The sequence below is a fragment of the Mercenaria mercenaria genome, chromosome 3, assembly GCF_021730395.1.
Source record: "Mercenaria mercenaria strain notata chromosome 3, MADL_Memer_1, whole genome shotgun sequence".
NCBI lineage: Eukaryota > Metazoa > Mollusca > Bivalvia > Venerida > Veneridae > Mercenaria > Mercenaria mercenaria.
In genome coordinates this window covers 35,444,471-35,458,233 of record NC_069363.1, presented here as the reverse complement: position 1 = coordinate 35,458,233, position 13,763 = coordinate 35,444,471, and the positions used below count along the sequence as shown (strand labels likewise).

General features: G+C 36.9%; 1 long non-coding RNA gene across 2 annotated transcripts in view; it reads right to left on the bottom strand.

Moving 5' to 3' along the window:
• Positions 1 to 13,763, bottom strand: part of LOC128555556 (uncharacterized) — a 38,082-nt gene that overhangs the window by 18,623 nt on the left and 5,696 nt on the right. Inside the window, exons 1-2 of one of the 2 annotated variants that reach the window (XR_008370160.1) lie at positions 13,656 to 13,749; positions 7,656 to 7,864 (exon numbers count right to left, since the gene is read on the bottom strand). This is a non-coding gene — a long non-coding RNA (uncharacterized LOC128555556). Of the gene's footprint in view, positions 1 to 7,655; positions 7,865 to 13,655; positions 13,750 to 13,763 lie in introns of those variants that run through there. The other variant, XR_008370159.1, reaches the window with a different exon arrangement.

The following is a 13,763-nucleotide window of genomic DNA, read 5'->3' as shown; positions in this document are numbered from 1 at the left end:
CATTTGAAGTGTTACGTAATATAGAAAAATGGATGAAAAGTACTTGAGGATAATGCTCACAGTGTCCTGACCTCAACCCTCTCCTCTGCACGGCTAACTGTGAGCATCTTAAAACGAAATAAGCATAATTTATTTGTCACAACTTCAGCATATTTTAAAAATTGTACTTTCTACTATAAGAATATTATTATTATTATTATTATTATTATTATTATACCAGATTTATATAGCGCCCTTTTCATAGTCAATTACACGTTCAAAGGCGCTTTACATAACTCAAATGCAGCCACATATGCAGGGCGCATAATTCGTCCTCTACTAGTACAGACACAGAGCGATCTGACCAGAGGGACAGAGTGAGACAAAGCCCCCACGACAGAGAGATCAGAAATCAAATACAGGCTTATCCGGCTAACTTAGCCTAGCTCGTTGCGAATAGACAGCCTGGTTCTTTAACGTGCCCAGTGTATAGCACTGATACACGCAAGGATTGCCTGGGTTCCTGACCAGTACACCTCTAGTTGAGTGGGAAACACTGAAAAGCGTTTCTGAAAATTCCCGAGTAGCTGCCGGGGATCGAACCCCAACCTCAGGATTGGAAGGCCAGTTTGCAAACCACTGAACTATCCGTCCACCCTATCCGTCTACCCTATCCAATTCACAATGAGCATGGGCGAATTTTAGTTAATACATTATTTTAGGTTGATTGCGAAGGAAGTTCTACAACTTATATTAATCACTCTCAATACCTCATTCCTGATGGAATCCATCGCCACAAGGGTATGAGAGAAGAGGCCATTTCCCTTTTAATGCTGAGCGCCTGAAGGAAGGGAGCTACTGGTACCATTTTTCACGTCTGTGGTATTACGCAGCCAGGGATCGAACCTACAACCTCCCGCACTCTAAGTGGACGCTCTACCACTTAAGGCTATCGAGGCGAATTCTGATATGATCTGATTTGGGTTTTACTGCACACCAACACATCGCGTCATAGAGGACTGACCGAAAATTTTTGCTTCACATCTATTTACACCAAAATAAAATCAAAAGATATGGAATCACAGAGTTAAAGCAAAATCAAGTGTTCTGAACCTATTAGTCGCCTCTCACGATCAAAGTAATTCTTTTCATACACAGATCGTCCAATAGTGGCATGGGGCCCGCAGGGGTGTAGGTGAAGGTACAGAGCTTAGTAACTAAAAATGTCTGAGTTTTATACCTATATAAGTATTAAAAGTAGTCAAAACTACAAAAACGTTTTAAAAACAAGGCACTTTATTTTTAACCAACGTTTCGGCTACATCAGCCTTCTTCAGGGTTCAAAATAAACATAACAAAGGAAGTGACGTCAACGTCAAACGACGTCGATGACGACAACGTCAAAATTAAACAAAGAGTTTGGCGTAAAAATCATAAACAGGATCATAGTATGATACATAAAAACTGGTGAAAAAATGCAGTATAAGTGCAATGATTAAGGAATGGCACCAGTAAAAACTGATTATGGAATATATACAAGTAATAAAATATACATATATAACAATGAGTTTTATACCTGAATTTGTACATTTAAAGTTTTATCTGATGGCTATCTGTCACACTTTTTTGCATTATACATACACTTCAGTTTAAAATCATCTCAGTTTTTACAATAATATTATTAGAACCATGCAGTTCTGTTCAGTTAGTGTTTTTCTACAATATTCCTTATAACAAACTGCAAGATGAATTTTCAGATTTGATAAATTTTCTTTTTCTGATACTTTCTATAAAAAAGATGGATAGATAATTATTGCATGTATTCTGCTTTTTGAAAAATATAGAATAGCCAGAATATAAAAACATTTCTGTATATTACAGTACCACAAATGTTTGCATATCACCAATACTGTATCTGTCATGTTAAAACAGACCGTAAAGACACGTTGAAAGAAGGTGTTGCAGTTTCTTTCTATGAAATAACAAAAGCATATAAGAAATGACTGCTAAACATGACATTTAAATGTAAATGTAGCTCTACAAACACTCTTAGTTTATATATTTAGCCAAGTTAAATTCGTTTGAACTATTTCAGTGAGTAAAGTCAACTATTTCATAAGTAAAGGATATCTTTAAAACTAGCTCTAAAATATGGTAGAAACCCTTCATACGTAACACAAATGTATATTAAATCAAGTTAGTCATATAATCTTCAATCTTGCACTACCAGTAGGTAGAGAGCAGAGCTATGATTCAAGGGGATGCATTTTTGGTTTGACTTCATTCTACACTGTTGATTGATTTTGGGAAGTTGTCAGTTACTTGTGGGGAGCAAAATTTAATAAGCAATCATACACATTCAAGGAACACTGGTGACTCTGATAAAATGATAATCATAAGACAACAAAAGCTTAGTCATCAAACACACAAAGCAAATTGTACACTAAAATTCTGTTATGAAAAAGGTGAATTTATAGTTTTCTACACAAATGTACAATATTTATTTAAATGAATGTTTTTTTTTTTACTTCTTTTGAATGTTTTCTTTAAATTTTCGTTTTTTAAGTGGGCTAGAACTGATGACCATTTTACAAAACCCTACATATGAAAGAAAGATATCCTGCAATCTAATCCCATGAGTCCTCCATCTTTAAATGAAATTAGCAAATAATTGTAATGTACAACCACACAGAGACTATTGGCTTAGTAATAAATCAGAATGTCAAAACAATTCTAGTTAAATGGACTTTGCTGGCTGTTCTATAATTATTTTTATAGTTTTAGGGCATCATTTTATTTATATCTTTATAGATCAATCAACCTTACCACAATCTTCTGTATCTCATACATCTACCTACACAATAAAAAAATAACTTTAAGAAAATATTTTAGGTCAAGTCATCATGTGTTATATATATGTGTTAAAACATTACTACTGAATTTACATTGTATATCATTTTTAATGTGAAAGTTTTTACAAACAAAACAGTTTCTATTTGTGTTATTTTTCTATCTACCTATTTTTTCAATCTTTTTAGTGTGTGTGTATGTGTGTGTTGCTTTTAATATGTTTCAGTAAAATCCAGAACAGTAATTACTTTTCTATTTCTAGAACAATTTGATAAAAAAACTGGTAATAATGCATTGTTTTTCCTTTGCAGTGAAGTAAAACAAATATAATTATGTAAGATGTTACATATATTATGATTTATAAATTTTCATTATATTAATATTTTTGTTGATATAAATTTTGATTTTGCTTATCTAACTATTTTTCCTTATAATAACCTTTGTAGTAAATGTTGCTGATATTCAAGTACATGACTATATATATATATATAGTATATATATACATTCTTAAATAATACATTAATTTACATACAACAACATGTAACAACAAAGACAGTCATAATGTCAAAGTATCAAAGTGGTGTGTAGAGCAGCGGAGAATGGCATGTTCTAATCTCTGGCCTGGCCTGGCCCGGCCCGGCCCGGCCCGATGAGCCAATCTTTCGACTGGGCCAGGCCAGGCCAGGCCAGGCCAGGCCATAGATTTCAATTTTGTTAAAGGTGAAAGTGATTTCTATAGCATCTTTAAAATCTGACTTTTGGAACTTATTAATTGAGGAATAAGTTTGGATATTTCAGACATTATATAAATACATTTTGAATTCCCACTCTAAAATTATACACCTGGGAATAAGCCTGTAGCTAAAATAACTATTAGTGTAATTTAAAGGTGATGCCTGATTAATTGTTATGACTATTATCAGGGGATCTCCACCTCAGTTGACTCTTTACTGGTGGCTTGGTTTTCCCCCAGTTGAATAACCTAACTAATTTTTATTATTTTGTCTATAATAGTATTGAGGATTATTTAGAATTGTCCGAAATTATTGAACTACCACTCAAGAATATTCCGTATGCTTCCGTAAATAAATTTTCGGTGCCCAAACATAAATAAAAATACAAAATTTTGCAAACCAAATAAAATATAAACATTTCTTTACCGCCAGGTCGTACATGCAGATATAGTTGTGCTGACAAAACGTTCAGCTACCAATCTGGGAACTGTGAGTTCGAGACACCTGTTTGACCATTTTCATTATCATTTTTTTTTTAAATTTCATCTTTAAACTTAGCATGCAGGAAAATTGTCACTTATCGTGATTTATTGTTCATTTATTGAAAGAATACACAAGTATTTGACATTCTTCTACATACAAGTTATTACCATAAATTGTTGTAAGAATAAAAACAGTATCAATAAAATGACATTATATTGATTTAATGAAAACAATCTGAATTGAAATCGAACCCACGGTAACATGCGTGAAAGTCGGAGAACTTATCACTACGCCACTGTGCCATTGGTAAACTATGCATGTTATTTTGGTCAATTTAGATATTTTCAGGTTACAAATATGGTGTAAAATAAAGAAAACGCCCAAAAATATTGGCGAAGATTAATGAGTGGCACCTGTCAATACTAACGGACAACAACTTTCAATTTATAAAATAATGCTATCTCCGTTCTAGGATCTGGGATAGTATGATGCAGGGAAGCGATAAATAAATTTTGGAGTTTAGGTTATACAAATACTGAATATTTTTGTAAGACTGTTTTTATATTGATCTAAGTATGTGAAAAAATTCCTACAGTTTTGTGAAACAGGCTCAAGAGCATCTTTTAGTGTTAAATATATCACTTAGAAATAACATTAACACAATGCATCATTATTTTTTGTGCAAGAAAAATATCAACAATCTAAAATGCCAACACCCTGACAATGAGTTAGAGGTCCCACAATGAATATTATTTTCATTACTCTTCCATAAATTGAACATCAGCTTAATTAAACCAAACACCCATTAAAAGTTCATCTGAAAAGTTAAGAGGTCAGCTAAGGATAGTAGGGACACAACCTGTAATTACAATTCCCAAAGAGATGCATTCACTGCATGCAAATATTCAGTTATATTGCAGCAGGTAAACTTATCAATGAAATTAGCCATTAGTTTTAAAACCAAGTGTTAAAGTTGACTTTAAATAATTTAATCACAGAAAAAATGGGTAGTTATCATTTAGTTACACCATTTTCTTCAGTGCAAATCTGTATTTCAAATAAGATGAATGACGGCTAATTAATGATTCTCCGGAGGATTGGTTTCTCATTTTGTTTGACCTGCAGCAAGTATACAATGCAGGTTAATACTGCCTGCTACTGTAATTGTATATTTAGATTTTATGCCATTCATTTCTGGCATGTTCTAATCCCTGGCCTGGCCTGGCCCGGCCTGGCCTGGCCTGGCCCGATGAGCTCTATTTTTGACTGGGCCGGGCCAGGCCAGGCCAGGCCAGATTTTATTATACATAGAGAAATGAATGGCATAAAATCTAGATATACAATTACAATAGCAGGCAGTATTAACCTGCATTGTTTACTTGCTGCATGTCAACCAGTCCTCTGGAGAATCATTAATTAGCCGTCATTTATCTTATTTGAAATACAGATTTGCACTGAAGAAAATGGTGTAACTAAATGATAACTACCCATTTTTTCTGTAATCAAATTATTTAAAGTCAACTTTAACACTTAGTTTTAAAACTAATGGCTAATTTCATTGATAAGTTTACCTGCTGCAATATAACTGAATATTTACATGCACTGAGAACACATCTCTTTGGGAATTGTAATTACAGGTTGTGTCCCTACTATCCTTAGCTGACCTTTCAACTGTTCAGATGAACTTTTAATGTGTTTGGATTAGTTAAGCTGATGTTCAATTTATGGAAGAGTAATGAAAATAATAAAGTGGGACCTCTAACTCATTGTCAGGGTGTTGGCATTTTAGATTATTGATATTTTTCTTGCACAAAAAAATAATGGTGCGTTGTGTTTATGTTATTTTTAAGTGATATATTTCATGCTAAAAGATGCTCTTGAGCCTGTTTCACAAGACTTTGTATGATTTTTTTTTCACATACGTAGATCAATATAAAAACAAACTTACAAAAATATTCAGTATGTGTATAACCTAAACTACAAAATTTATATATCGCTTCCCCGCACCATACTATCCCAGGTTCTAGAACGGAGGTAGCATTATTTTAGAAATTGAAAGTTGTTGTCCGTTAGTATTGACAGGTGCCACTCTTTATTTTACATCATATTTGTAACCTGAAAATATCTAAATTGACCAAAATAACATGCAAAGTTTACCAATGGCACAGTGGCGTAGTGATAAGTTCTCCGACTTTCACACATGTTACCGTGGGTTCGATTTCAATTCAGATTGTTTTCATTAAATCAATATAATGTCATTTTATTGATACTGGTTTTATTCTTACAACATTTTATGGTAATAATCTACTATGTAGAAGAATGTCAAATACTTGTGTATTTCTTTCAATAAATGAACAATAAATCACGTAAGTGATAATTTTCCTGCATTCTAAGTTTACAGAGGAAATTTTAAAAAATGATAATGAAAATGGTCAAACAGGTGTTTCGAACTTACAGTCCCGAGATTGGTAGCTGAACGTTTTGTCAGCACAACTTTATCTGCATGTACGACCTGGCAGTAAAGAAATGTTTATATTTTATTTGGTTTTCAATGTTTATATTTTTATTTATGTTTAGGCACAATTTTTTTTACAGAAGCATACAAAATATATTCTTGAGTGCTAGTTCAATAATTTCGGACAATACTAAATAATCCTCAATAGACAAAATAATAAAATTAGTTAGGTTATTCGATTTGGGGAAAACCAAACCACCAGTCAAGGGTCAATTGAGGTGGAGATCCCTGATAATAGTCATAACAATTAATCAGGCATCACCTTTAAATTAGACATAATAGTTATGTTAGCTACAGGCTTATTCCCAGGTGTATAATTTTACAGAGTGGGAGTTCAAAATGTATTTATATAATGTCTGAAATATACAAACTTATTCCAAAAATCAGATTTTAAAGATGCTATAGAAATCACTTTCACGAAATTGAAATCTATGGCCTGGCCTGACCTGGCCTGGCCCGGCTCAGTCGGAAATTGGGCTCATCGGGCCAGGCCAGGCCAGGCCAGGCCGGGCCAGGCCAGGCCAGAAATTAGAACATGCCTTCATTTCTCTATGTACAATAAAATCTGGCCTGGCCTGGCCTGGCCCGGCCCAGTCGCAAATTGGGCTCATCGGGCCAGGACAGGCCAGGCCAGAGATTAGAACATGCCGCTGAGAAAACAGACAGAAACATTTTACTTTGATGGGGACATGGGGACCTGGGGACCTCAAATACAGAAACACAGGAACTGTTACTAAAAATAAAATTAAATATAAAGTTCACTCATGTTTAGCCTAAATTGAAGATCTGGGGACTGGGGACATGGGGACCTCAATCCAGGAGATACAAAGATACTGGCAGTATTCATGTAAAATATGTATGTATAATACACCATATAATTTAAACAATATTACAATGTTAAACATTGAAATAATTCATAGTGAAAGGAATATATAAATATATTATTTAAGTCCAGATAATTTAAATATCTACATAGTGGTTGGGATTGGGATGAAACATATATAGGGTAAGCTTAAATTTGGTGTAGTCTTACACGAAGTTCTAGCCCTTTTTCCTTTGAGCAAATTCAAATGTGTCCAATTTACAAGACTTACAGACGGCGATTCGTGCTTTCTTTTGTTGAGTTTCGATACATTTTGAGTACTTTTTAATGACATCTGTCGTAAAACTAGAGAAAACGTTCAAATGCGACTGTTAAACCTTCTGTTTTATCGTCTATATAACTGGCAACATTCATGTTTTGAGTCATATGTTGGCGGTGTCGTAGGAGTTGATATTTTGACGACCTTCAGTTAAAATAAACCTGAAAATGAAAGTAACAGACATAATATCTCTTATATTTTGTCAAGTCGCATGACTTTGAAAACTTATATGACGTGAAGAAGGTTAAAAACTAGATATAACATCCAAGAAAGTAAAATGTTGAAAAAATTGCTCCGTACCAGAGCATCTTCCAGAAGCGCTCCGGACCATAGCGCATTTGTTTTCAGCATGTTATTGCGAAAAGCATTGATGTTTTCCGGCAGTCTAACATTGGGAGTGACTGCTTAGAAAGTAAAGAATTGCAGCCTGGAGTAAATTTGCAAATAACAGTTTGTACTTTTTGCCCAGATCTCAGAGAATTTCTCTGCTTTCCCCTAATCCATGCATTTAATTTTATGACCGTTTAATGGACATTAGTTAATCAAAAGCTGTTTATTCAGACAAGGTGCAAATTGATATGATCAGTGGTAATGCCTCACCTAACTATGGTTTAAGAAACCACTGCATGGCTATCCTATCTGCAGAAATAAGACTGACCAGATACATGATTTTATAATTTATCTATTCACTGGTTGAAAGATTCCAACAATAATACACTTTTATTTTCCATCTGTCTGAGTACAGAATGTTAAGCCAAATGCATGAAAAAATACTTGAATTTAACAGTTCTTGATTTTGTTTTATTCTTTATGAACACAGCACTGTTTTTAAAAGTAATCATAAAATCATAAATTTATCTGAAGGCAGCATAAAGTTACTGGAATTATAGCTGTAGTAAATATAAAAAGGTTTTATGGATAAAAAGCGTTGAATGCATGGTATAAAGTTTTATGGTACATTCAACTTCATTTGCACGAACTCGGCCTGCTATTGTCCTTATAAAACCTCTATCTTCATACGGTATACAATTAATGTGATTTTTTTTTTTGAATAAGCATAAAACTGTAATTCATAGCATTTCCATACTTTTTTAGTCAGTTGCTTAGTAAGATATGCAGTACATCATGTTTCTCTAGTATGTCTTACCTAATTATTTCAGTTGGTTCGAACCTAGATGCCTCGAATAAATTTGAGGATTTCTTTTTTTCGAGTAGTGAGTTTTGAGTTAAAAAAGTGAGTTTCGAGTTAAAAAAGTGAGTTTTGAGTTGGAAAAGTGAGTTTCGAGTTAAATTTTAAACTCACCCTTTGGGTTGGAAACCTTGCTTGTGATGCAGAACTCTTGGGTGAGGAAGCCATCTAGCTGGATGGTTGTGTTTGAAACAATGCATGGAGCGGCACCTGGGATCTTCCTTTAGAACCATGCATGGAGGGGCACCTAGGGTCTTCCTTTAGTACCATGCATGGAGGGCACCTGGAGTCTTCCTTTAGTACCATGCATGTTGGGGCACCTGGAGTCTTCCTTTAGTACCATGCATAGAGGGGCACCTGGGGTCTTCCTCTGGTACCACGCGTGACGGGGCACCTGGGGTCTTCCTTTAGTACCATGCTTGGAGGGGCACCTGGAGTCTTCTTTTAGTACCATGCATGGAGGGGCACCTGGGGTCTTCTTCTGGTACCATGCATTGAGGGGCACCTGGGCACTTTCTTTGGTACCATGCATGGAGGGGCACCGAGGGTCTTCCTTTAGTACCATGCTTGAAGGGGCACCTAGGGTCTTCATTTAGTACCATGCATGGAGAGGCACCTGGGGTCTTCCTCTAGTACCATGCATGGAAGGGCACCTGGGGTCTTCCTCTGGTACCATGCATGGAGGGGCAACTAGGGTCTTCCTTTAGTACCATGCTTGGAGGGGCACCTAGAGTCTTCTTTTAGTACCATGCATGGAGGGGCACCTGGGGTCTTCCTCTGGTACCATGCATGGAGGGGCACCTGGGGTCTTTCTTTGGTACCATGCATAGAGGGGCACCTAGGGTTTTCATTTAGTACCACGCGTGGCGGGGCACCTGGGGTCTTCCTTTAGTACCATGCATGGAGGGGCACCTGGGGTCTTCCTTTAGTACTATACATGGAGAGGCACCTAGGGTCTTCCTTTAGTACCATGCATGGAGAGGCACCTGGGGTCTTCCTCTAGTACCATGCATGGAAGGACACCTGGGGTCTTCCTCTAATATCTTGCATGGAAATACCATGCATGGAGGGACACCTAGGGTCTTCCTTTAGTACCATGCCTGGAGGGGCACCTGGGGTCTTCTTCTGGTACCATGCATTGAGGGGCACCTGGGCACTTCCTTTAGTACCATGCTTGGAGGGGCACCTAGGGTCTTCATTTAGTACCATGCATGGAAGGTCACCTGGGGTCTTCCTCTAGTACCATGCATGGAAGGGCACCTGGGGTCTTCCTCTGGTACCATGCATGGAGGGGCAACTAGGGTCTTCCTTTAGTACCATGCTTGGAGGGGCACCTAGAGTCTTCTTTTAGTACCATGCATGGAGGGGCACCTGGGGTCTTCCTCTGGTACCATGCATGGAGGGGCACCTGCGGTCTTCCTTTAGTACCATGCATAGAGGGGCACCTAGGGTTTTCATTTAGTACCAATCGTGACGGGGCACCTGGGGTCTTCCTTTAGTACCATGCTTGGAGGGGCACCTGGAGTCTTCTTTTAGTACCATGCATGGAGGGGCACCTGGGGTCTTCTTCTGGTACCATGCATTGAGGGGCACCTGGGCACTTTCTTTGGTACCATGCATGGAGGGGCACCGAGGGTCTTCCTTTAGTACCATGCTTGAAGGGGCACCTAGGGTCCTCATTTAGTACCATGCATGGAGAGGCACCTGGGGTCTTCCTCTAGTACCATGCATGGAAGAGCAACTGGGGTCTTCCTCTGGTACCATGCATGGAGGGGCAACTAGGGTCTTCCTTTAGTACCATGCTTAGAGGGGCACCTAGAGTCTTCTTTTAGTACCATTCATGGAGGGGCACCTGGGGTCTTCCTCTGGTACCATGCATGGAGGGGCACCTGGGGTCTTTCTTTGGTACCATGCATAGAGGGGCACCTAGGGTTTTCATTGAGTACCACGCGTGGCGGGGCACCTGGGGTCTTCCTTTAGTACCATGCATGGAGGGGCACCTGGGGTCTTCCTTTAGTACTATACATGGAGAGGCACCTAGGGTCTTCCTTTAGTACCATGCATGGAGAGGCACCTGGGGTCTTCCTCTAGTACCATGCATGGAAGGGCACCTGGGGTCTTCCTCTAATACCTTGCATGGAAATACCATGCATGGAGGGACACCTAGGGTCTGCCTTTAGTACCATGCCTGGAGGGGCACCTGGGGTCTTCCTTTAGTACCATGCATGGAGGGGCACCTGGGGTCTTCCTCTAGTACCATGCATGGAGGGGCACCTGAGGTCTTTCTCTTGTACCATGCATGGAGGGACACCTGGTGTTTTCCTCTTGTACCATGCATGGAGGGGCACCTGGATTTTTTTATAGTACCAGAAAGGCTGGAAAATCATCAAATGACACATTTTCGTGTCAGTGTTATGTTAAACAGAAACACACAAAATATGTAACTGTTTAATGAAAATCTTAATGCATGAATATTTGATCACCACCCGTAAGAAAATGCACCTTACTTCCAAAGAAAATTTAACAGTGACTTAATGTTAATGAACATTTAATGGAGACCAAATGCAAGTGGTATTAGAAAACTTATTTTTCCTTGTAAAGATCAAATACCAAATATTTTTATGCAGCTTCTTCAAGCCACGTCCTTTAACAAGTGCATGTACTTATTCCACATCTGCTGAATAAGTAGTGTATCTATTGAGAAATTGGCGAATTCACCCAGATTTTCTCCTTTTCAATAAAAACATATGAAAATGTACTAAGAATGTGAAACCCCTTATCTAATGTATTGTTTTATAAGAAGACATAATATTTTCTACATGTTCACAAGCACATACAGTAATTGTGGTCTAAACTGAAGTAAAACTCTTAAAAAGAAACCTTGAAAAATTAAACAAATTCCTTGAAAAACAGTACAAACTATTATCTGATGAATTGTTCTTCCACCGCTATAAACCATTTATCTACCTGGTACTAACAACATACCGGTAATTATTGGTTTTTAACCGATATTGCGTTAAGTTCAGTGATTTGAATATTACTTTCTTTTCTTTAAAACAATGCAAAAAGCACTTACACATCTTAAAGATGATTATCTCTATTATTAAAGTGAACTGAAAAAATAAGGCAATTAATTTTGATGGCATCTACTTAGTGTTACGATCATTCTGTTAACTATGTATCAATAACAAGAGCCGTCAGAGGACATCAACGCTTCATTCTACAGCTCTGTCAATTGAATAAATATATAAGTCGAAAAAGGGGCTTAATTTTACGAAAATGCAAAGTAGAAGTATGAAATCTGTGAATTGCATGTCAGATAATCACAGTGAACAAGTGTGTGAAGTTTCAATCCATTCCCATTAGCAAGTACTGATAAGCCAGCTTACATACACAAATTTAACCAAAAATTGCGGTGTTAAAAGACGGACATCATTTTGTAAACAAGAGGGTTATGATGACCCTATATCGCTAATGAGGATTTCTATTTTTCGAGTAGTGAGTTTCGAGTTTAAAAAGGTGAGTTTCGAGTTAAAAAACGTGAGTTTCGAGTTTAAAAAAGTGAGTTTCGAGTTAAATTTAAAAAGTGAGTTTCGAGTCAAAAAAGTGAGTTTCGAGTTAAAAAAAGTGAGTTAAGAAAAGATATGGGAACCACAAACCATGGTTCGAAATGAAATGGTACGGCCTGAAATACATAGTTTGACGTGGTATGCGTTCTAAATCCAGTTAGACCTCAGATTTTTCTGTTATTTCTCTTTTTTATGTTCTGTTACATTTGTGTATTTTTGGATATTTTGTTTGTTGGTTAGAAAACGAGAGATACGCCAAGTTCATTTATAATACTTTTTAGCAATGAATATAAAAGATAATAGGTAAGGGTAGATTTCTTGGAAGCACAGCACCACAAACACAGCCTCAGAGCCACGCATTTGCAAACTACTGTAAGCCCACAACAAATAGAAGCTGTAACGGAAAAAATATTACAGACAGGTTGCTTCAAAAATCCAACAAGTATAAAATGCTTAATGAGTTTAAATAAAAGTCACTATTGTGATGACCTGTTGTCCCATAACTCCACAGGGGCCAGGAATTTTACTGCTATAGTGATAAGGTTAATTGCTTCACAAGTAAGCAGGGGCCCTAGTAGTTTCTACTAGGAAAACTGGGCAAAAAGAACATACTGATCATTTAGACCATTTTTAAGTGAAATGCTCCGTTACCATAGCACATTTTGTGACCAGCAAAGTTTGCCGTTGCACCTTTTGCAAAAAGTATCAAATTAATCTGGCTTCTTACCAGCATCGAGAGTTTGTCTTTTAAAGAGGAAGGCGTAAAAAAATTGTTTGTTTCCGGTATCCCGACCTACCCTTAATTTTTTGCCCGACCCTAAATATTTTTATGGCCTTGGAAATTTTTTTTTTCAACTTTTTAACAAAAAGTTGCAAAACTGCACTGTTTATGCTTTAAACATGACCAGTGATGTTAGAAATCAACTTACTGATGCTCTAAAGACATAACCCCGTTATTTGTATTCATTTTTTGCCACAAAAATAATTTCCGAAAAGTCTCCCTTAATAAACAAAAAATCCAAAAAAAGAAAAAAATTCCGACCTACCTACCCTAATTTTTTTAGCATGTTACCGGAAACAAAGAAATTTTTTAGGCCTTATTTCATGAAATGTCATCGAGAATTAACAAAGTTATGACCAAAAATGTTACCTGAAGCGAGCCGATTTGTTTACAAATTGGGCTCAGTATCTTACCTTCTGGTCACGTGGGTTCCACAGTGTTATACAAACATAACATGTGCGTTTAAACTACGCAATAGACTGCATTGTGTACACTACGGTAGCGCTTTCATACTGTCGCAC